The 25,503-nt window shown below is 43.8% G+C and overlaps 1 protein-coding gene and 1 long non-coding RNA gene across 3 annotated transcripts in view; both read right to left on the bottom strand.

Annotated features, from left to right (window-relative positions):
* The window catches only part of LRP2 (LDL receptor related protein 2), a 199,830-nt gene that overhangs the window by 159,196 nt on the left and 15,131 nt on the right, over nucleotides 1-25,503 (bottom strand). The gene's annotated exons all lie outside the window — the stretch shown is intronic.
* LOC121009022 lies at nucleotides 11,307-23,531 on the bottom strand. The gene is made up of 3 exons (XR_005780667.1): nucleotides 23,324-23,531; nucleotides 20,734-20,736; nucleotides 11,307-11,317 (listed from the first exon to the last, which is right to left on the bottom strand). It is a non-coding gene; the product is annotated as an uncharacterized LOC121009022 (long non-coding RNA).

The raw sequence follows: 25,503 nt of genomic DNA, 5'->3' as shown, positions 1-25,503 counted from the left end.
AGGGCTTCGTGATGGCCGCTCCAAAACATTGACTTTGTTATCCTTAAGCCACTTTGTAACCAGTTTGGCAGTATGCTTCGGGTCATTGTCCATTTGGAAGACCCATTTCCGCCCAAGCTTTAACTTCCTGGCTGATGTCTTGAGATGTTGCTTCAGTATTTCCACATAATCTTCATTCCTCATGATGCCATCTATTTTGTGAAGTTCACCAGTCACTCCTGCAGCAAAATAACCCCACAACATGATGCTGCCACCCCCGTGTTTCACAGTTGGGATGGTGATCTTAGGCTTCCAAGCGTCTCCATTTTTCTTTCAAACGTAACGATGGCCAAAAAGTTCAATTTTAGTTTCGTCAGACCACAGGAACTGTTTTCAAAAATGTAGGTCTTTGTTCCTGTGTGCATTTGCAAACATTAATCTGGCTTTTTTATGTTTTTTTTGGAGTAATGGCTTCTTCCTGGCAGAGTGGCCTTTCAGCCCACGTTGATACAGTACTCGTTTCACTGTGGATATTGACACAATCTTACCAGCTTCCGCCATCATCTTCACAAGTTCTTTTGCTTTTGTTCTTGGGTTGATATGCACATGTCGGACCAAAGCACGTTCATCTCTGGGACATAGAACCCGTCTCCTTCCTGAGCGGTATGATGGCTGGACATTCCCATCTTGTTTGTATTTGCATATAATTGTTTGTACAGATGAACGAGGCGCCTTCAGGTATCTTGAAATTGCACCCAAGGTTGAGCTAGACTCGGGCAAGTCCACCATTCTCTTCCTGATATCTTGGCTGATTTCTTTAGACTTTCCCATGATGCTACACAAAGAAGCAGTGTGCTTCAGGTGTGCATTTAAATACATCCACAGGTGTGTCTCTAATTAAGGCCTCTTGCACACGACCGTATGCCCTCTGAGACATATGGTCCGTGAGCGGGCCATGTGTCCCGGAGCGGCATTGATCGTGAACACGGGAGAACACAGCATCATAGATCGGGGCCGCCCAGCGGGCTATTGTTCCACACTCATAAGATCATATGAATTCGGAACAATAGCCCCGCGGGTGGCCCGACGTGCACAACCTCATTGTAATCTATGATGCTGTGTGCTCCCGTGCGCACGATCAATACCGCTCCGGGACATACGGCCCACTCACAGACTGTACGTCTCGGAGGGCATATGGTTGTGTGCAAGAGGCCTAACTCAGATGTTGCCAACAAACCTAACAAAAGCTTTCAAACACATGACATCATCATATGGGCAGTCCAGAATTGTTTAAAGGCATAGTAATCTTAGTGTATGTAAACTTTTGACATTGCAGAAAGTAACAAAAATACTTTAAAACATTCTCTCTCTCATTATTCTGGCATTTGGCAAATAATAACAATTATGTTAATCCTAATTGACCAAAAACAGGAAAGGTTCATTCTGATTTCATGTCAGATATTAAGAAAAACATGCATATGTGTCTTTTTATATAGTGTATGTAAATTTCTGGTTTCAACTGTATATATATATATATATATTGTGGGGTTTCGCTCTGGTAGACAGGATTAGCAGACGCAGTATAGAGACAACAACAAGTTCTTTGGATCAAACAGTTCAGTGTTTTATTCACACTTTAGACAAGTGACAAAACAAGCAGTCATAATCAAACAAAAAGTCACCTTGCGGTGTTGGTGGTAGTTTACACCATGCGGCAATTCTGCCTCAAAGTGTGCTTGTCCATAGCAGCACCAACCTGTTTTCACGCCAAACAGGTAGCAAGCCTTCACCCAGACACAAGGCTCCCAGATCCTAACACAGAGACCTGGCTTCTGAGCCCAGCTGCCCATTTAAGGACAGCCAGGTACTGCCAAAACTAAAAATCCAGTCCGGTATTTGACCTCATCTGGCTGTAAATCAGCCCAGCAGCACATGCTGGGAGAGAAAATAGATGTTTTCCCAGACAAAACCTCTCACTGTGTCACAAACCCAACCCCCCTTTTGTTCAACCCTGAGGGGGTGAACACATGCCAAACAGTGTACCCGGGACAGGGCATCCGCATTTCCCTGTAACCGGCCTACCCTGTGTTCCACAGAAAACTTAAAGTTTTGTAGGGAGAGAAACCATTGGGTGACTCGGGCATTTCTGTCCTTGGCCTGGCTCATCCACTTAAGGGGAGTGGTCAGTCACCAGGTGGAATTTTCTCCCCAATAAATAATAGTGGAGAGATTCTAGTGCCCACTTGATAGCCAGGCACTCTCGCTCCACTATACTATACCGGGTCTCGAATGGGGTGAGCTTACGGCTGAGGAAGACAACGGGATGCTCCTTCCCATTGACTTCCTGAGACAGTGAAGCACCGAGGCCTACTTCGGAGGCATCGGTCTGTACTATAAACTCACTTTGAAGTCGGGCGTCACCAAAACCGGTGACCCGCACAGGGCCGACTTCAAAGTGGAGAAAACCTCTTCTGTCCAATCATCCCAGCAAACCATTATTGACTTGTGTCCTTTCAAGAGTCCTGTCAAGGGCGCAGCTAGAGTAGCAAAGCGGGGAAAAAACCTCATGTAATAGCCCACCATTCCCAGGAATGACTTTATTTGCCTAGTGGTGACAGGTTGGGGCCAATTCCGTATCGCCTCTATTTTGTTCACTTGGGGTTTGATGACTCTGCGCCCAATGACATACCCCAGGTTCTTAGTCTCTTCTAACCCTATCGCACATTTTTTGGAGTTAGCGGTTAGGCCAGCTTTCGGAAGGTAGTCCACTACAGCCTGCACTTTGGGTAGGTGACTTTCCCAGTCGGTACTGTGGATGACAACATCGTCCAGGTACACCGAAGCGTATTCGGTCAAACGGTACTTCGATAATCGGGACAGGTACTAGGGGACTACGAAATGTGGCTGGGGGCTAGTTATCTGGCAGGTCAGGCAAGACTTACAAAACTCTTCGGCTGGTTTCACACGGGCGTTGCGGGAAAATGTGCGGGTGCGTTGCGGGAACACGATTTTTCCGCGTGAGTGTAAAACATTGTAATGCGTTTTGCACTCGCGTGAGAAAAATCGCACATGTTTGGTACCCAGACTTGGGATCGGTGTTCTGTAGATTGTATTATTTTCCCTTATAACATGGTGATGGATCATGTGATGGATCATGTGATGAACGGAGTGACGTCACCACAGGTCCTGTTCCTACAATCAGCAAAGAAGGAGACAGAAGGAGATGTCGGCTGCGCGATCAAGTGGACTAAGGTGAGTTAAATTTATTTATTTATTTTTTTAACCCCTCCAGCGCTATTTTACTATGCATTCTGTATTCAGAATGCTATTATTTTCCCTTATAACCATGTTATAAGGGGAAATAATAATGATCGGGTCTCCATCCCGATCGTCTCCTAGCAACCGTGCGTGAAAATTGCACCGCATCCGCACTTGCTTGCGGATGCTTGCGATTTTCACGCAACCTCATTCACTTCTATGGGGCCTGCGTTGCGTGAAAAATGCAGAATATAGAGCATGCTGCGATTTTCACGCAACGCACAAGTGATGTGTGGAAATCACCACTCATGTGAACAGCCCCATAGAAATGAATGGGTCGGTATTCAGTGCGGGTGCAATGCGTTCACCTCACGCATCGCATCTGCGCGGAATACTCGCCCGTGTGAAAGGGGCCTTCCACTTCTTTGAATATGCTGGGCCAGTAAAACTTCTGTAGAATACGATCCTGAGTTTTCTGCAGCCCCAGGTGACTCCCAAGAACGTGTTGGTGGGTTAGGCAATTAAAAAAATTTTGTGGTGCGGAGGCACAGACAGAAACACCACGGAAGCACTCCATAGTGCTTCCGTGGGATTCCGATCCGTGCTTCCGTTCCGCATCTCCGTGGTTGCGGACCCAATTAAGTGAATTGGTCCACATCCGTGATGCGAAGTGCACACGGGCCGGTGCCCTGTGTATTGCGGACCCGCTGTATGCGGGCCACAATACGGCCACGGAACCACAATGGTCGTGTGTTCACACTTCAGTTATTTGATCAGTTATTTCCATCAGTTACAGGTTTAGGCCTCTTTCACACTACAGTATGTCCATTTCAGTGTTTTGCGTTCCGTTTTTCACGGATCCGTTGTCCCGTTTTTGGGTTCCGTTGTGTCTCCGTTTCTGTTCCGTTTTTCCGTTCCGTTTTTCCGTATGCCATATACAGTATACAGTAATTACATAGAGAAAATTGGGCGGGGCATAACATTTTCAATAGATGGTTCAGCAAAAAACGGAACGGAAACGGAAGACATACGGATGCATTTCTGTATGTGTTCAGTTTTTTTTGCGGACCCATTGACTTGCATTGAGCCACGGACCGTGATTTGCGGACAAACATAGGACATGTTCTATCTTTTCACGGCACGGAAAAACGGAAATACGGAAACGGAATGCATACGGAACACATTCCGTTTTTTTGCGGACCCATTGAAATGAATGGTTCCGTATACGGACCGTATACGGACCGCAAAAAACGGACCGCAAAACGGAAAAAAAAAACGGTAGTGTGAAAGAGGCCTTAGGCTCACAATAACTGATGGAAATAACTGATCAGGGCTCATGCACACGAACGTATTTTCTTTCCATGTCCATTCCGTTTTTTTCCGGAAGTTACTTCGTGTGCATTCTGTTTCCGTATGTCCGTATTTTTGTTCCGCAAAAAAATAGAACATGTCCTATTAATGTCCGCATTACACACAAGGATAGTACTGTTCTATGAAGGGCCAGCTGTTCCGTTCTGCAAAATACGGAATGCACACGGATGTCATTCGTATTTTTTGCGGATCCGTTTCTTGCGGACCGCAAAATACATACAGTCATGTCCATGAGCCCTTGCCTTGACAGTCAAAGTGCAATCAAAACTGCTAGAAGTGTGAACACTGTATCCAAAATTCCATCTATAACACTGTATGGTGAAGTGGCACTAAGCTGTGGACAGCACATGGAGCGATATCGCTAGACCAGCAAACTTCGGGGAATCCTAGACATCAGCTGTAGCGGTATGGTGTGCAGAGAGACAGAGCACGTGCACCGCTTAGACCACTCTCAGCAACAGCGAACAAGCTGCAAGGCGCAGCATCACCTTAAGACCTGTGAGGACGGTGAGATGGACTTCCCAGCGTGAAATTTGTACAATTGACTAACTTCTTGAACATTTATATTGTCCAGAGAAGCTATTTACTTGACACATAATGGGACAATTAGGCCCTTTTCACACGAGCGAGTTTTCCGCGCGGGTGCAATGCGTGAAGTGAACGCATAGCACCCGCACTGAATCCTGACCCATAATTTTTTTTTCACATCAGTTCTGCGTTGCGTGAAAAACGCAGCATCTTCTATATTCTGCGTATTTCACGCAGCCCTGGCCCCATAGAAGTGAATGGGGCTTCAGTAAAAAACGTATCGCATCCGGAAGCAAGTGTGGTGGTTACTAAGACCTCTTTCACACGAGCGTGACGGATTAGGTCCGGATGCGCTCAGTGAAACTCACACCATTTTGCAAGCAAGTTCAGTCAGTTTTGTCTGCAATTGCGTTCAGTTATGCAGTTTTTTCCGCGCGCGTGCAATGCGCTTTGATACGTTTTTCACGCGCGTGAAAAAAAAACTGAAGGTCTCCTAGAAACCATCAGTGCAAAAACGCATTGCATCTGCACTTGCTTCCGGATGGCACAGGGATCGCTCCTTCCCATGCTGTGGAGGAGATGGCTGCATGTAATTGCTGCGGCGTCCTCTGCTAGCTAACTGGCGACTGCCGAGAGGGACCGCTTCCCTCCCCACAATCGCCTGCAGCATCGGTGTGTAATACACCCTTAGGCCTCTTTCACACTACAGTATGTCCATTTCAGTGTTTTGCGTTCCGTTTTTCACGGATCCGTTGTCCCGTTTTTGGGTTCCGTTGTGTCTCCGTTTCCGTTCAGTATGTCCGCAAAAACCTTTCAGTATGGTTTCCGTATGGTTCCCGTATACGGTCCGTTTTTCACGGATCAAAAACGGAAGCCACCTGTATTTGTGCTCAGCCAAAGTTTGGCAACAAGAAACACATGGCCACAGTGGGCTGGGCCTAGCATTTGTTAATGACGGATCCGCAAAAAACGGATGACATACGGATGACATACGGATGCCTTCCGTATGCATTCCGTTCTTTTGCGGACCCATTGACTTTAATGGAGCCACGGACCGTGATTTGCGGAGAAACATAGGACATGTTCTATCTTTCCACGGCACGGAAATACTGAAATACTGAAACGGAATGCACACGGAGACACTTCAGTATTTTTTGCTGAACCATTGAAATGAATGGTTCAGTATCTGTTCCGTATACTGAACTCAAAAAACGTCCAGTATACTGAACGCAAAATACTGTAGTGTGAAAGAGGCCTTAAGGTGGATGTATACAATCTGACTATTCGGGATACATTGTTACAGCTATATACTGTTTTTTTAATTTGATTTGAATCTACATTATATTATATTTGCTTAACCAGTAAGATGAAACCGTAAAAGTGTGGGCCCCACGTACAGTTCTACAAAGTGAACGAGAATTTGTATTTTGGTTTTTTATTCCATTTATATATCTATATATTAATATTTGAAGAATATTTAGTTTTATATATTTAATAGCATTTTATCTACAATCACTGGTGCTGGTCTTATGTTGGTTACAGGCGTAATTATTTGGGCAATATATGGCAACATTATATGGATTGTTCACAGCGGTGAATTTTGGGGTGTATTTAATTGTATAACTTTGTGTCATGTATGGCGGTATTAAATGAGCTGTGTATGATAGTATGATTGTTTGGCATGTGTATGGCAGTATTATTTGTGCATGACATGATGACATTACTTGAATGTGGATGACAGTATTCTTTGTGCACTCTATGATGGTATTCTTTGCAATGTTTATGGCAGTATTATTTGTGCATTGTACAGTAGTATTATTTGGAATGTTTATGGCAGTATTATTTGTGCATTGTACAGTAGTATTATTTGGAATATGTATGGCAGTACTATTAGTGCCTTGTAAGGCGTTGGTATTTAGAATGTGTATGGCATTATTATTTGTGCACTGTATAGTGATATTATTTGGAATGTTTATGGCAGTATTATTTGGGCATTGTACAGTAGTATTATTTGTGCATTGCACTTTGCACTATTCTGGAACCTTTATGGCAGTATTATTTGGATTTTATAATGTAATATAAGCTAAACTGTGGACCCATGCACCAGATATTTTAAGATACTAGCGCTGTCCCGGCTCAATCTACCCCTGATTTTTACTTCAACCACAGGTACATTAACCGCAATAACACATTCTGCTCAAAAATATTATTTAACACATAAAAAAATTAGACTTGACTTTTAGCTTTCCCCCCTGAGTGAGCATTAGCCTGGACGCCATGTGAAGGTAACATTTAGTTAGGTTGAAAATCAGTGAAGAGAAAACGGCTTCATACTCAAGATTAACAAATGAATGAACTCACAAAAGCAAATATCTGGGGGAAGGGTGAGACGTAGCAGACTACAGTACAGATCAGCTTTATGGGCTAGGTTTGCATTTTCAAAGCAAGAGTATACTAGAAGTGGAGCACGGTCCTGAGAAAATAGTGAATGAAACAAAGAAGAACATTCCTCATACTGTACAGTGTACAGTACATCCATATTTAGGTATCAGAAATCTTTTAGCCTAATTCATGTTCTTTGTTGTGAAAAATTATAAAAATATTGAGAGCTATTCTTGTCCATAGGCTGCGGTTGCTACTTCAGCTTAATCACATTCATGTGAATGGATCTGGACTGCAATACCACACACAGCCCATATACAAGTGTGGCGCTATCTCTGGACAACATGTCTTTCTAATCTCATACAACCCATTTAAAGAGGGCCTGCCACCTCTGCTAACCTGTCTGTTTCACTAAATCATTTTATTCCCAATAATCCCAGTAATATAACAATGGATATACTGTATAAATATAGTAATAAATATAGATCGCAATAATAGAACAGTTCTGGAGCATTGTTTCTTATAATTTTGTGTTGTGCTGTTCCTCTGTTATTCTTTAACAAGGAGAATGGTGACACCCAGTTATCAATTTAGTCCTCCATTTCTAGGAAGAATAACAGGGGAACGGTAAAACACAGAGTTGTGAGAAGGGATAATTCATGGAAAATACAAGTATTTACTAAGGGCGCTTGCACACGGACGTTTTTATTTTCCGTTTACGCTCTGTTTTTTGCGTTCCGTATACAGACAGTATACGGAACCATTCATTTCAATGGATCCGCAAAAAAAATGGAAGGTACTCCGTATGCCTTCCGTTTCCGTATTTCCGTTTTTCCGTTCCGTTCAAAGATAGAACATGTCCTATTATTGTCTGCATAACGGACAAGGATAGTACTGTTCTATGAAGGGCCAGCTGTTCTGTTCCGCAAAAGACGAAATGCACACGGACGTCATCCGTATTTTTTGCGCATCCGTTATTTACGGACCGCAAAATACTGAAAAAGCCATACGGTCATGTGCAAGAGGACTAAAACAGACATGTCAGGAGAGGTGACAGCTCCTCTTTAAAGGATAAGGCCCCCTGCACACTGCCGTTTTTTTTCCCGTTTACTGGCCGTTTTTTGCGTTCCGTATACGGTCCGTATACGGAACCATTCATTTCAATGGTTCCGCCAAAAATACGGAATGTACTCCGTATGCATTCCGTTTCCGTATTTCCGTTTTTCCGTTCCGTTCTAACATAGAACATGTCCTATTATTGCCCGCAAATCACGTTCCGTGGCTCCATTCAAGTCAATGGGTCCGCAATAAAAACGGAACACATACGGAAATGCATCCGTATGTCTTCCGTTTCCGTTCCGTTTTTTGCTGAACCATCTATTGAAAATGTTATGCCCAGCCCAATTTTATCTATGTAATTACTGTATACGGTATATGCCATACGGAAAAACGGAACAGAAACGGAAGCACAACGGAAACAAAAAACGGAACAACGGATCCGTGAAAAACGGACCGCAAAACACTGAAAAAGCCATACGGTCGTGTGCAATAGGCCTAAACTGTACCTTTGCAGCAGGTCTGAGGCAAGTGCTACTAAACAGCCACTTTATTGCACTAATGGGATTGCAGACTAGTAGGATAATATATTCCTATGAGGTGGCATGAAATTGCATGGGTACATTCACTTGCATGCAACCGCAATATTGCATAAAATTCCATGTAAAATCACATCATTTTATGCATATGATTTTCTGCAATGTAATATCATTTGGTAATCACAATGTGCAGTACCTATTATATATACGATTTTGCAGGGAGATCTTGTTCCTGATTGCAAGCAATAAGTAATCATGGAGAACCCGCGTAGAGAACAGTATAAATAGCATGGGAGGATTCCGGACGATATGGAGGCATCCACATAGGATTTTAATCATTCGAGTAGATCCTTATCTATGGTTAGGTCAGTTTGATGGAAGATATAAAATGAGATTCCGTTGTTATTTTTTTTTTACTTGCCTTTTATTTACTGGCTAACTTGGTACAAAGAAATGTTTTTATTTCAGTCAGTTTGACTGGAGTTTTACCCATCAAATTTTGCTATTTTTGGTAAATTAGGGTCAGGTTAGTCACTTTATTTTGTGTGAACTTCTGAAGAATCTTTATAGAAGTATATTGATAAAACGTTACAGCTCTCCCAGGTGTGTTGATCTGATGGTATTCAGGAGCAGAAATATTTCCTATTGATACTTGAATGCACTTGAGGACCTGCATTACCCCAGCACAGGGGGTGTCAGCTAATGGTTTGTTATATATTGTTATGCATTATCATGTACTGATATGTTATGTATTGCAACCAGCACAGCTGTGTATGGATGGCACGGCTAGAGTTAACAACTCTGGCTCGGCTCTTGTAGATTGCTAGGTGGTGGCTGGCTCCACCCAAAGTTAGAGTTAGTTCTGGGGAGTGTTCAGAGAGGAAGGAAGCAGTGCTTTATTCTCTCTTTTCTTAGGCCCAAGAAAGCTTGGGAGACTAACTGATCTGTGCAAGATCCACAGAAAGAGAGAAAGGAGAGAGAGTTGGAGGACTTGGATTCTGCATGGCAAAGCATAGGACTCTGCAAGGTAACCTGCTACTTTAGGCATTCAGAATTTGCTGTAGTGAGGGACACCATTAATAAACCAATCACATTTGGACACATCTTGGCCAGATGTGCCTTGAAAACCCTGTATACCGCAGTGGATACCACAGCCATTGTTGCTAATGTACTGTTTCTGGCCATAAATTCTACCAAAAGAGACTTTGGCAGGATGGTGTAAAACAAGTGCCATCACTCCCATATGTGCCGAAATTAATAGATCACTAGCTACGAGAGAATTGCCCTCTGTACATTGTGTTTTCTATAATTGGATGCACTACAATTCCTATTTTGCACTACAGTAAAGACCTGGTTTTGTCTCTGATCCGCAAATGTGGTCCGCAACACGCCGACGGGCAGCACGCGTTCGTGTGAACGAGCCCTAAGGGCTCATGCACACGTCTGTGTGCTGGCCGGTCCCATGCTGCGGACAACAACTTGCTGTCCACAATGCACGGGCCCTGACCGTGGGGCAGCCGCATGCGGATCGTGGATCCATTCACTTGACTAGGGTCCGCGATCCGCATCCGACGGTCCGCACCGCAAAAAAGTAGAGCATGCCCTACTTGTTTGCGGTGCGGAAGAACGTACAGTAAACCCACGGAAGCACTCCGTAGGGCTTCCGATCCGTGCCTCTGTTCCGCATTTCCTGGATTGCGGACCCATTCAAGTGAATGGGTCCATGATCCGTGATGCGGGATACACACGGCCAATGCCCGTGTATTGCGGACCCGCCGTATGCGGGCTGAAATACGGCCACGGCCGGGTAATGGCCGTGTGCATGAGCCCTAAGACTGTTGCCGGGTTATAAGTCACAGGGTTGGTCTTTATGAAACCCTTACATACAGAATGATGTCTCCAAGCCTAGACAATCAGCCTCAAGAAACTGATGACGACAGAGATACTGTATGTCCTGTGCAGCACCTAGGACAGCACCAGCACTGTACATTACACCGGAATATAAAGGCTTCGGCCCCAAAATTGCAGATTAAAATATTATCTGATCGGCCGTATTAAAACAAATCTAGATCTTACTCCTCATTTCATGTTGTGCAAATTAAGTGTAGACTTGTGCAAATTAAGTTTATTCAGTGTGCAACAAAGGTTCTGCAATGTTCTAATACACTTTGAGTGACAATTTCTCATGTTAGGATTTCTGCTGACTGTCAGTGAATGGAATCAATATGGTTTTCATTTAGAGGTTGCACAGCTTTCCTGATCATATCCTGCTGACACAGGGGCATGGCCTTAACGCTTTATTCCTGGACGTAGACGATGAAAGCTTCAATCCAAACCATTTGAATTTATACTGTAATTGTTTCAGGCACATGTTTTAAAATCTAGTGGGTCAGTTTTCCATTGTGACCAGTGGTATGCATCAGCAGAAAAAAATTAGGTAAGCCTAACCATATACACTGCGTGCAGAATTATTAGGCAAATGAGTATTTTGACCACATCATCCTCTTTATGCATGTTGTCTTACTCCAAGCTGTATAGGCTCGAAAGCCTACTACCAATTAAGCATATTAGGTGATGTGCATCTCTGTAATGAGAAGGGGTGTGGTCTAATGACATCAACACCCTATATCAGGTGTGCATAATTATTAGGCAACTTCCTTTCCTTTGGCAAAATGGGTCAAAAGAAGGACTTGACAGGCTCAGAAAAGTCAAAAATAGTGAGATATCTTGCAGAGGGATGCAGCACTCTTAAAATTGCAAAGCTTCTGAAGCGTGATCATCGAACAATCAAGCGTTTCATTCAAAATAGTCAACAGGGTCGCAAGAAGCGTGTGGAAAAACCAAGGCGCAAAATAACTGCCCATGAACTGAGAAAAGTCAAGCGTGCAGCTGCCAAGATGCCACTTGCCACCAGTTTGGCCATATTTCATTGCAACATCACTGGAGTGCCCAAAAGCACAAGGTGTGCAATACTCAGAGACATGACCAAGGTAAGAAAGGCTGAAAGACGACCACCACTGAACAAGACACACAAGCTGAAACGTCAAGACTGGGCCAAGAAATATCTCAAGACTGATTTTTCTAAGGTTTTATGGACTCATGAAATGAGAGTGAGTCTTGATGGGCCAGATGGATGGGCCCGTGGCTGGATTGGTAAAGGGCAGAGAGCTCCAGTCCGACTCAGACGCCAGCAAGGTGGAGGTGGAGTACTGGTTTGGGCTGGTATCATCAAAGATGAGCTTGTGGGGCCTTTTCGAGTTGAGGATGGAGTCAAGCTCAACTCCCAGTCCTACTGCCAGTTTCTGGAAGACACCTTCTTCAAGCAGTGGTACAGGAAGAAGTCTGCATCCTTCAAGAAAAACATGATTTTCATGCAGGACAATGCTCCATCACACGCGTCCAAGTACTCCACAGCGTGGCTGGCAAGAAAGGGTATAAAAGAAGAAAATCTAATGACATGGCCTCCTTGTTCACCTGATCTGAACCCCATTGAGAACCTGTGGTCCATCATCAAATGTGAGATTTACAAGGAGGGAAAACAGTACACCTCTCTGAACAGTGTCTGGGAGGCTGTGGTTGCTGCTGCACGCAATGTTGATGGTGAACAGATCAAAACACTGACAGAATCCATGGATGGCAGGCTTTTGAGTGTCCTTGCAAAGAAAGGTGGCTATATTGGTCACTGATTTGTTTTTGTTTTGTTTTTGAATGTCAGAAATGTATATTTGTGAATGTTGAGATGTTATATTGGTTTCACTGGTAAAAATAAATAATTGAAATGGGTATATATTTGTTTTTTGTTAAGTTGCCTAATAATTATGCACAGTAATAGTCACCTGCACACACAGACATCCCCCTAAAATAGCTAAAACTAAAAACAAACTAAAAACTACTTCCAAAAATATTCAGCTTTGATATTAATGAGTTTTTTGGGTTCATTGAGAACATGGTTGTTGTTGATAATAAAATTAATCCTCAAAAATACAACTTGCCTAATAATTCTGCACTCCCTGTATGCCTGGCTTAAGGGAGCCATATTCATAGCAGCCACACCATGCAAACAAGGCCTAGGACTGGTCTCACACAGGTTTTTTGGATTTTCTTTTTTGGCTGTTTTCCCATTTTGTAGCCACATATTCTTAACAGTTTTTTCCATGTTTTTTTATGCTGCCAGAGGTTATTTAAAAGTCTATAGAGTCACAGTATATACACTGCTCAAAAAAATAAAGGGAACACTTAAACAACACAATGTAACTCCAAGTCAATCACACTTCTGTGAAATCAAACTGTCCACTTAGGAAGCAACACTGAGTGACAATCAATTTCACATGCTGTTGTGCAAATGGGATAGACAACAGGTGGAAATTATAGGCAATTAGCAAGACACCCCCAATAAAGGAGTGGTTCTGCAGGTGGTGACCACAGACCTCTTCTCAGTTCCTATGCTTCCTGGCTGATGTTTTAGTCACTTTTGAATGCTGGCGGTGCTTTCACTCTAGTGGTAGCATGAGACGGAGTCTACAACCCACACAAGTGGCTCAGGTAGTGCAGCTTATCCAGGATGGCACATCAATGCGAGCTGTGGCAAGAAGGTTTGCTGTGTCTGTTAGCGTAGTGTCCAGAGCATGGAGGCGCTACCAGGAGACAGGCCAGTACATCAGGAGACGTGGAGGAGGCCGTAGGAGGGCAACAACCCAGCAGCAGGATCGCTACCTCCGCCTTTGTGCAAGGAGGAACAGGAGGAGCACTGCCAGAGCCCTGCAAAATGACCTCCAGCAAGCCTCAAATGTGCATGTGTCTGCTCAAACGGTCAGAAACAGACTCCATGAGGGTGAGGGCCCGACGTCCACAGGTGGGGGTTGTGCTTACAGCCCAACACCTTGCAGGACGTTTGGCATTTGCCAGAGAACACCAAGATTGGCAAATTCGCCACTGGAGCCCTGTGCTCTTCACAGATGAAAGCAGGTTCACACTGAGTCTTGAGACGCCGTGGATAACGTTCTGCAGCCTGCAACATCCTCTAGCATGACCGGTTTGGCATTGGGTCAGTAATGGTGTGGGGTGGCATTTCTTTGGAGGGCCGCACAGCCCTCCATGTGCTCACCAGAGGTAGCCTGACTGCCATTAGGTACCGAGATGAGATCCTGTGAGACCATATGCTGGTGCGGTTGGCCCTGGGTTCCTCCTAATGCAAGACAATGCTAGACCTCATGTGGCTGGAGTGTGTCAGCAGTTCCTGCAAGACGAAGGCATTGATGCTATGGACTGGCCCGCCCGTTCCCCAGACCTGAATCCAATTGAGCACATCTGGGACATCATGTCTCGCTCTATCCACCAACGTCACGTTGCACCACAGACTGTCCAGGAGTTGGCAGATGCTTTAGTCCAGGTCTGGGAGGAGATCCCTCAGGAGACCGTCCGCCACCTCATCAGGAGCATGCACAGGCGTTGTAGGGAGGTCATACAGGCACGTGGAGGCCACACACACTACTGAGCCTCATTTTGACTTGTTTTAAGGACATTACATCAAAGTTGGATCAGCCTGTAGTGTGTTTTTCCACTTTAATTTTGAGTGTGACTCCAAATCCAGACCTCCATGGGTTGAAAAATTTGATTTCCATTTTTTTATTTTTGTGTGATTTTGTTGTCAGCACATTCAACTATGTAAAGAACAAAGTATTTCAGAAGAATATTTAATTAACTCAGATCCAGGATGTGTTATTTTTGTGTTCCCTTTATTTTTTTGAGCAGTGTATATCAGTACATTCACTATCATTCAGTTATAACATTCAATAAGTGCGTTGTGTTTGTGTGTTTTTGCAGTTTTTGTGAAAACTCAACATGCTCTAGGTAAGACAAATTTTTCCTTCAGGAATTTTTTTGGAGGTTGAAAAATGACTGATAAAACACCTTTAAAATGATGCATAAAGGAAGCCTAATAGACCTGAAGACAAATAAGCACTAGGGCTCATGCACACGAACATTCACTTGAATGAGTACGCAATCCGGAAGGTGCGGTGCGGAACGGAGGCATGGAACCCCACGGTTCTTCCATGGGGTTTCTCTCCGTGCCTCCACACCGCAAAAAATATGTTCGGTGCGGACGGATCACAGACCCATCCAAGTTTAATGGGTCTGCCTCCGTCAGCGGATGTTGCAAACTCTCGTTCATCAGGCAATCCAGATCTTTCAGCATGCTCAAAGATCAGGATTTGCTGGCGGCAGATTGTGCTGTGTAATCACGATCTGCAGCCAGCAAACCACTGCTTCCCTCCCGACAATTGTCTGCCTGATCTGGGTGTCTAAGGGTACTTTCACACTAGCGTTAGAGGAATCCGGCAAACGGATACCATTTGTTTCCGGATCCGTTTGACAAATGCATTGAAATACCATATCCGTCTGTCTGGTGTCTTCCGGAAAAAACGGTTCCAGTATTTTTTTTTTCACATTGTCAAGAGTCTGCGCATGCGCAGACCGGAAAACCGGATCCGTTATCCCGGAACACTTGGTACCAGATCCAACATTAATACATTTCAATGGAAAATAATGCCAGCATTCCGGCAAGTGTTCCGGAATATTGGCCCGGAGAAAATACCGCAGCATGGTGCGGTATTTTCTCCGGCCACATACCGTAAAAGTGACTGAACTGAAGACATACTGATGCATCCTGAACGGAATGCTCTCCATTCAGAATGCATTTGGACAAAACTGAAGCGTTTTTTTCCGGTATTGAGCCCCTAGGACGGAACGCAATACCGGAAAACTTTAAAGCGAGTATGAAAGTACTCTAATACAACCTTTAGATATCAGGATAGGTCATCAATATCAGATCAGTGGGGGTCGAACACCCAGCACCCCCACTATACTGTAGAGAGGTTGTGCCAGGTTACTGCAGCTCAGCTTCTATTCGAGTACAGGATCACTGCACCACTGTATAGTTTCCAGCATCTGCCCAAAACAGCTGATCTGGGAGGGTATGGAGTGTCGTACCGCCACTCATCTGATATTGATGACCTATCCTATCAATAGGTGCTCAGCCTCTAAGGGTACTTTCAAACTTGCGTTAAACTTTTCCGGTATTGAGTTCCGTCCTAGGGGCTCAATACCGGAAAAAAACTGAGTTTTATCCTAATGCATTCTAAATGTAGAGCAATCCATTCAGTATGCATCAGGGTGTCTTCAGTTCAGTCACTGTACGGTTTTATGTTCTCCGTCCAAAATTCCGGAACACTTGCCGGAATGCTGGATCCAGCATTATTTTACATTCAAATGCAAGTGTTCCGTAAAACCTAATCCAGTTTTGCGGTCTGCACATGCGCAGACCTTTAAAATGTGAAAAGGATAAATACCGGATCCGTTTTTTAAGATGACAATCGAAGAGGCGGATCCGGTATTTCAATGCATTTGTCAAACGGATCCGCATCCGGGTCCGTCCACAAATGGTATCCGTTTGCATACAGATTGCCGAATCTGGCAGGCAGTTCCGGCGACGGAACTGCCTGCCGGAATCCAGCAACGCAAGTGTGAAATTACCCTAAGGCCTCCTGCACACGGCCGTATTTTTTTCCCGTTTACTGGCCGTTTTTTGCGTTCCGTATACAGTCCGTATACGGAACCATTCATTTCAATGGTTCCGCAAAAAAAACGGAATGTACTCCTCATGCATCCCATTTTTCCGTTCCTTTTAAAGATAGAACATGTCCTATTATTGCCCGCAAATCACGTTCCGTGGCTCCATTCAAGTCAATGGGCCCGCAAAAAAACAGAACACATACGGAAATGCATCCGTACGTCTTCCGTTTCCGTTCCGTTTTTTGCGGAAACCATGAATTGAAAATGTTATGCCCAGCCCAATTTTATCTATGCAATTACTGTATACTGTATATGCCATACGGAAGAACGGAAAAACGGAACAGAAACAAAAAACGGAACAACAGATCCGTGAAAAACGGACCGCAAAACCCTGAAAAAGCCATACAGTCGTGTGCAATAGGCCTAAGTCGCGGAAAAACATTTTGACAATGCAGTCTTCCCATTGCTATCATACGATTCTGGGAACTGATCCTGGAGGAGCAATGACAGCCCAAGCCCCATCCTAATGTTTCTCCAGGGGTCACAATATGCAAACTACATCTGTAAGAGGCTGCCAGGAATATCTGATGCAATCAATCTTAGACAAGAAAGTTCCAACCTGCCCAATGTATTTGCCTCTGGCATCAGACAAGGATCTGCCAGCGGCCATTACTATTAGATACGGTAATTACTGGATCTTGCCAAGATTACCAGGTTGGCCATCTTACATCTGCACAGAAGAACAGCAGATTACCACATCTTCTTAAATGATCATACATAGTAGGAATAATTCCATGTTTCACTGGCTTGGAAACTTACAGAGGTCGTTCCGACATTAAATCTTATATTAATATAAATCAAAATGAAAAAGCGAGTTATTTTCTATTACGAAAATGGCCTACTTATGAGATATGTATAATGGCACCTTTTAGTGTATTATATGTACAGTAACATGCATGTCCACCTACTGAGTTGGTCACACATGCTCAGTTCCACCCTTCTTATATTAATATAAATCAACTTGGAAAAAAATAGTTACTTTCTGTTACAAAAATGGACTACTTATGAGTTATGTGTAATGGCGCCTCCTAGTGTTTCATATGTACAATAACATAGATGTCCACCTACTGAGTTGGTCACACATGCTCAGTTCCATCCTTCAACTGCTACCAGCCGTATCTACTATTAGAAGTTGTGACAGTTACAGGGAGAGAACTGTAACAGGAAAAACACATCTCCTGAAAAGGGGCATTGCCCCTAAGAGAGGACATGCCCACCTGAGCTGCCAGCGAGAAATAAGTCTGGCAGAGCAACTGGAGCAATGAATGGGGAAATCTCTGGATCCATGTGAGGTGCAGGGCTGGTTCTAGCTTTTTAAGAAAGAGACTGTCATGTACTATATGATGTCCGGTTTTCATTTTTTAGATCAGTCCTGGTATAACCCCTTTAATTGTCGATTTATTTTAATTGGTTGAGTGCATGCGGCGCTGGTACTGGCTACCAAGAGCATCCAGGATGCCATCTGCGGGCTGTTTTCATGCTAAGGAATGTGTCTTAAAATTGCACATCAATTTTCACTCTAAATCACTTGGAATAGAGCGCTAGACAACAGTCACAGAAAACAATAAGGCTTCAGTACTAGCCTGGAAATGAGACTGCTGATTGGGCAGTAGACCAGAAATGAGTTACAAAATCTTTTATAGCACAAGATTATCAGGTCAAAAGTTCCCGCTCCATAATGACTGGTGCACGGACAATGTTACACGGATGAGGGGGGATAATTAATAGCAATGTGGCGGTTTAATCGGAGGAAATGAGACATGAGTGTCACTTTCATGGATCTTGCCCATATCACTTATTAAAATGCTTAATAAATATGCAAGAAATGGTCTAAAGTACAAGTGCAGCAGGATATTGCGAGACACACCAAAAATGGCATATGAAGAAGGGAGCCTCCATGAGCCGGTCATACACTTTCATTAGGTAGCGTCCAGTAAAGACGACCATGCACTTTGGCCGACAACTATCTCTGCCGATGCTCTCCCACACACTTGGTTCAGAGGAGAGGGCAACTGCCAGACTTTCCCGGAGGAACAAAAGATTTTGGGGGGGGAAAAAATTCAGTTTACCCGATCCTTCTCTCCCCTGACATCGTCTGCCGAGGGAGTCAAGAGCTTCCCATACATATTGGACTGTCGGCCGAACCCACCGTTCATGCCAGCGTTTAACCAGCAATACACTAATGTGTATGGGGGGCCTTAAAGGGGTTTTCAGAGACATTTTTACTGATGACCTATCTTCTGGATAGGTCATCAGTATCTGATGGGAGGGGTCCGACACCCATGACCCCCACCGAACAGATGTTTGAGAAGGCACCAGCGCTCGAAGTAGTTGCTGCCTTCTTGTAGCTTTCCCTAGAGGCCATGTGATATCACAGTTATTGGTCACACGGCCGAGGCACAGCTCAGCCCCATCAAAGTAAATGGGGCTGAGATGTGATACCAAGCACGGCCGCTATACAATGTACGGTGCTGTGCTTGGTGAGCTGAGAGAAGGCCGTGGCGCTAGTGCGAGCGCCGGTGCCTTCACAAACAGCTGATCGGCGGGGGTCCCGAGTGTCAGACCCCCACTGATCAGATACTGTTGACCTATCCAGTAAAAATATCTTGGAAAAAAATGTTAAGAGTTGCTTCCACCCCCATACACATGAAAGCAAGGCTGAGTATATATGTATTCACAACAATGAGGAGTGGGGAGTAAGACAGTGCCAGACACCTCTCTCAGTGGCTTATCTTCCGTGACAACGAAGGATCGAGCCTTTTGAATTTATGCCAAATCTCTCTCCCCCATACGGATAAGATAGTAGGCCAGTCCTAGGAGAATCACAAAACAAATAGGCCTCAAAAAACAATATTACACAGCCCGCTCTAATTGAACAACAACCTATACAAAAACTCTACAACAGGGAAAAAATAAGCTGGACTCCAAACCTTGTATATAAGCAGCATATCTAAATAAATATGTAGACATAAATCATGTAAAATGGGGAAAAAAACATCTAGATATTGAACAATATCCACAAACGCTGTACTGAGTATGGATCCCAAAGCACCCACATAGCTCCCACAAAAGGTGGAAATACATGTACATAACACAAAGGTAGGCAAGCCTCTACCAATCCAAATAATATCAGGAAATAATAATAATATCAGATCTACATAGCAAACCTAATGCTACAGAGGGGGTGAAGTAACATACCTACTCAAAGGATTAACCACTCCTAAGTCGCTGTAGGACCAGGAGAAACATAAGGAAAAAAAAGACCCAAATAAATATAACAAAAACCGAGGTCAGGACAATAACCAACCTGCGGACATGTTTGATGGAGCGTGGGGCAAGGGGTCCAAGAGCACCTCAACGCCTTGGCTTCGTCTTGGCCAGATGGCGTTTACACACCCAGACCTTTGTTATACGCACCAACCATTCGCCTGATTGGACAGAAATTGGTCAGGTAATCTGCTGGTGTAAATGCACTCTAAGTATGTATATAGAGAATGCTATCCGTCACTGATAACATCTCCCCGTGAACTATGAAGTCAGAAAGAGCAGACATTTAAATGTATAAATTACACATTTTTCTGAATCTTTTCCCTCAAAACTATATATCAATCTACTCAGTTCCTCCTGCTCGATAACCTGCTGCCTGCAGATAGTACTGCATTTAATGGCGACAGGTCCTCTTTAAATGTATGAGAACCTTTACCCCAGTCCCTCATTTATAACATATATTTTATATTTTTGTAATTAGGAAGTAATTCGTTTCTCCACCTACTTCACTTTCAATGCAGCTTAATTGGATAACACTAAGACATTGGATCTCAAAAATATAGAACAGTGTTTCTTGCACCCTGGACCATAAGCTTTTTGGAAAAAAGTTTTGGAAATATAACTTGCACAGAATTTCCACGCCAATCCCTAAATTCTGCATCTTTTAGTAGACGCGATTTAACTTAATATGTGACATATTAGTGAAAGGTTTACAGGAAACTGACTTCACATGCAATAAAATCAATCTGATTCACGCCTTCATTTGTGCTCTTAACAGAAACACAACACATTCTTCCATAATAATAGGGTGAAAGTGGACGATAGGAAGGAGGAAGGACAAACAACTTAAGCCCTCTCAGGAGGAAAATGGAGGCTCATTTTCATTACAATACAGGTTTATATATATGCAAGCATTCCTTACAATGACAATAGAGACATTGTTACAGCAAGGCCTTCAAATGTTTAGTATGGAAATTCTCTCAAAATTCTTATATTTCAAGTGGAGGCCTCACAAACCTCATGTTCCATGGCGATAACCAGCGATGGAGAAGATATTTCACAAGAAGAAGAAACATCAAACAAGAAGAAGGTTTAACCATGCATTCAAGCTCAACAATCATCAGCTTCTAGATATGGAAAAGTTCCTGATCTACAGAAACCTGAAACCCCATAAATAACATAGACATCACTGTCCATGAATTTTTGTGTCCATGTTGGACTCATGTAAATGGACACAAGATACTCTAGAACATTGGGGCAGATTTACTAATCATGTCTAATATTTAGACTGTGTAAATGTTGACAGTCTAAAGATGCATCGAATGTAACAAAGTTCTGGATGAGAAATTAGGTCCAACTTTAGATGCTTTTGTGTGAGCCACCAGAATACTTACCCTCCCCACTGCTCCACACTGCAGGCCACTTGTGGCTTCTTGGTGCTCACTCCCTAAGGGATAATATGTCTCAATTGATGGTAGCATTCCCTGGGAAGGTTCCTAGCTTGTCTGGTCCCACAAAGGTGCACTATTGTATTGTTCTGACCGCCTGTGCCCAACCTCTGCCTGTTTACCGGATTGAATTTACACCATTTGTCCTGACCTCTGCCTGATCTCCATATTGATCCTGTGCCACCTGCCCTGACCTATTACTTGACTCCTGCACTGCACAAACTCTGCCTGGGTCAGCAGCCACTAAATGGAAAATACACCTACAGGTATCAGCTGCAGCAAAGTCCAGATCCCATACAAGGGTGAAAGAGTGAAAACCAAGTAGACGTTTCAGAAGATGTGATCATCGGGGGTCTGTGTAGGGAGATCCCTAACTATCTCTAAAATGGTGTTGGTCAGTGTCAATTTGGTTCCAGTTGACCTCTTTGGACTTCAATCAGGAGAAACTAAGGCAGGACACAAACTATATTGCTTTAATCATATATTGCCTATCATCATCTCTCTTAGGCTTCGTGCACACGACCGTAGTTTCAGTCCACATCCGATCCGCATTTTTGTTGCAGATTGGGTGTGCACCTATTCATTTCAATATGGCCGCAAAAGATGCGGATGTCATACCGTGTGCTGTTTGCATCCTCAGCCCCGCAAACATATAGAACATGTCCTGTAACATACTACAGGACCTGCGGCAGGTGAAAAAGCGGAACGCACACGGCCAGTATCTGTGTTTTGGGGATTCGCAATTTGAAGACGGCAAAAACAGACACAGTCGTGTGCATGAAGCCTTAAAGAGATTTTGCAAGAGAGCATGTTCATCAATTATCCTTAGGGCTCATGCACATGAACGTATTTTTGTCCGTGTCCATTTCTTTTGTTTTTTTTTGTGGCCCGTATGCGGAACCATTCACTTCAATGGGGCTGCAAAAAAACGGAAATGATTCTGTGTCCGTATGTCCACATGACCGTTACGCAAAAAAAATAGAACATGTCCTATTATTGTTCGTATTATGGACAAGGATAGAACTGTTGTATTAGGGGCCAGCCTTATGAACAAGTCCGATATCCGTGTATTGCGGATCCGCAACTTGCGGACAGCAAAACACCAATGGTCGTGTGCATGAGCCCTTATCTATGATGGCTGGGGGCCCCACCAGCAGTGGTGAGGAGGCGTCTCAGGACCAGATCGCCACATTAGCTTTTCTCCAGCAATCGATGGAATCTGAGTATATGGACCTGCAAAAATGAAACTTTTTGAAATCTATATCAGAAATTTTTGAAAATGACAACACTTTAAAATCCCCAGGTGCTACTTTCTACTATCAGATCCAATAGTGATAATGCTATTTAAAATCATTGCCCAATATTTTATACAAAGCATCTCCAAAATGCCCGTCATCTCAAACCATTCTGAACGGGAAGTTCTGAAGTTGTGCTTAGCATTTTTCCCATTGTGAGAAATCGCCATTGTGCCGCCCTCAGACACAGAGGCCCGAGGAGCCGATCTTTCCTCCTTTCTTTGGTGACAAGATTGCAGTCTAGTGGCCTGTCCTTAAAAATCTCTCGCATTATTTCCTTACAATAGGAAACAAATTGCCCTGCAATATAAAAACAAGGGACGGATTACGTCACCAAATGAAGTTAGTCTGCAGCCCATGGCCGCTGCCAGAATACACACTGAGGCCTCTATTCAATGTGCTTCTAAGCCTCCGCTCCGTGCCGGACAACCACGCCGCTCCATTCAAATGAATGAGATGAAATACTTCTGTCGGCTACAGCAGCCCCTTCCATGCCAAGAGTGAATGGAATTCTGTGGAATGATTATCACCAGAGATGAGCGAATTTCATATTTTTTAATTCATTCACGCTTCGTTTGGTGGTAAAATCAGAATTGCGTTATGGATTCCGTTACCACGGACCATAGCGCAATTCTATGACGGAATGCCTAACGGAGTGCCTTTAGAGGCCTTCCGTTATTCCTTCCGTCATAATAGAAGTCTATGGGCTGCTAAACGGATCCGTCCCGTTTCTGTTATGCAGAAGAGGACTCCCCTGCATAATAGAAACCAGACGGATCTGTTTTGCAGCCCATAGACTTCTATTATGACGGAATGAATAATGGAAGGCCTCTAAAGGCATTCCGTCATAGAATTGCGTTATGGTCCGTGGTAACGGAATCCATAACGCAATTCTGATTTTCCCACCAAACAAAGCGTGAACGAATTTCATAACATGAAATTCTCTCATCTCTAATTATCACATTCCCTGGAAACCAAGCAAAAAAAAAAGGCAACGGGGGATTCCTTAGCTGGTGGGGAGCTACAACAGACATTATTAAGCAGAGAAGAGCAGGGTAAGGCCGCTTTCACACAGTCAGTGTCTGGTCAGTGTTTGGTCAGTGATTTCCATCAGTGATTGTGAGCCAAAACCAGGTCAAAAACATAAAACATCTTCACATTATACCCTATCTCTGTGGAGGCTCCACTCCTGGTTTTGGCTCACAATCACTGATGGAAATCACTGACCAAACACTGATGCCTTATTCACACAGTCAGGCCTCGTCCACATTTCCGTTTTTCACGGATTTGTGCTGTTTACGGACAGCACACGTATCCATTGCTCCAAATGTGTCTGTTCACATTTCATGAAGACATGCCCTACTTTGGTCCGTGATATGGACCAAGCACGCCCATTGAAGTCTATGGCTCAGTGAAAATCACGGACACAAAACGGACGGCATCTGTAGTGCATCCGTTTTTCACGGAAGACAGATAGAAAGTGCTTGAAATTAACTTTCAGCTGAGCAATGTCCGTAAATTACAGATGACTCACGGAGGGAAAAAATCTACACACGGATCCTTCACGCATGATACATGTACGCATATTTTCATGGACGTGACACTGACACGGAAATGTGGACGAGGTCTCAGTGTTTTGGTCAGTGATTTCCATCAGTGATTTTAAGCCATAACCAGGTGCGGCTCCAAATACATAACAGGTGCAGATCTTTACCTTATACCTTATGTCTGTGGAGACTCCACTCCTGGTTTTGGCTCCCAATCACTGACAAAGGGCTCTTTCACACGACCGTGCCGTTTTTTGCGGTCCGCAAATTGCAGATCAACAAAACAATTTGCGGAACGGAACAGGAGGCCTATTATAGAAATGCCTATTCTTGTCGGCAAAATGGACAAGAATAGGACAGGACTCATAATTTTTGCGGGGCCACGGAACGGAGCAACATCTTTTGCAGACCCATTGAAATGAATCGTTCCGTAGACGGAACGCAGAAAACTGCCCGTATACGGAACACAAAATACGTTTGTGTGAATGAGCCCAAACAATGAGAATCCGCACGGGGCAAAAAACACGTGGTAGCGTCAGTGACATCTCATGTTCTGAACGTGCTCCTGAAATTGGTCATGATAGAGTGTGGCCCCATTCCAAGTTTTGCTATGGGGACCCACGGATCCTTGTTACGCCCCCGGCTCTGTTATGGAAATACTTGAACCAAAACAGGCATAGCTCTATGGGGTGCAGAAGTACCGCGGCAATGCCACCCAGGCCCTTCTGCCAGAGGGGGCCAACTATGGTTTGGGCAAAGAATATGAAAATATTGAATGCCCCAGGATATAATATATATATATATATATATATATATAAAGTTACCAAAAATACAGATAGATATGTATTATTTAAAAACTGCGTACTGAGCTAAGGATTGTTAAGATGATGAAGGCGCCATCCTTAGATATAGATCATTAATTAACTGATGGGTTTAGATGAGGCTCGTTCCTCTCAGCACTCATTAACCTGGGACTGGCTGACTGGCTTATTCTGTTACAGGGGCAATGACCCTTATGCGCACATGTACACACATCACCTAATGAACGCACACGTGTAAATCAGTGATAAGCTAGTAATGAGGTTTCACAATCACATATGTCGTTAGCCGGCTGTGAGGAGGGATCAAACAGCAAAACTATACTGTGAAGATCATCTGCTTCATGTTTATTGCCTAAGATAGCCTAAGGAAGGGCGTGTTC

The sequence above is a fragment of the Bufo bufo genome, chromosome 7 (genome assembly GCF_905171765.1).
Source record: "Bufo bufo chromosome 7, aBufBuf1.1, whole genome shotgun sequence".
Lineage (NCBI taxonomy): Eukaryota > Metazoa > Chordata > Amphibia > Anura > Bufonidae > Bufo > Bufo bufo.
Note: the sequence above shows the minus strand (reverse complement) of the source record. Positions and strands in the feature narration are given on the sequence as shown.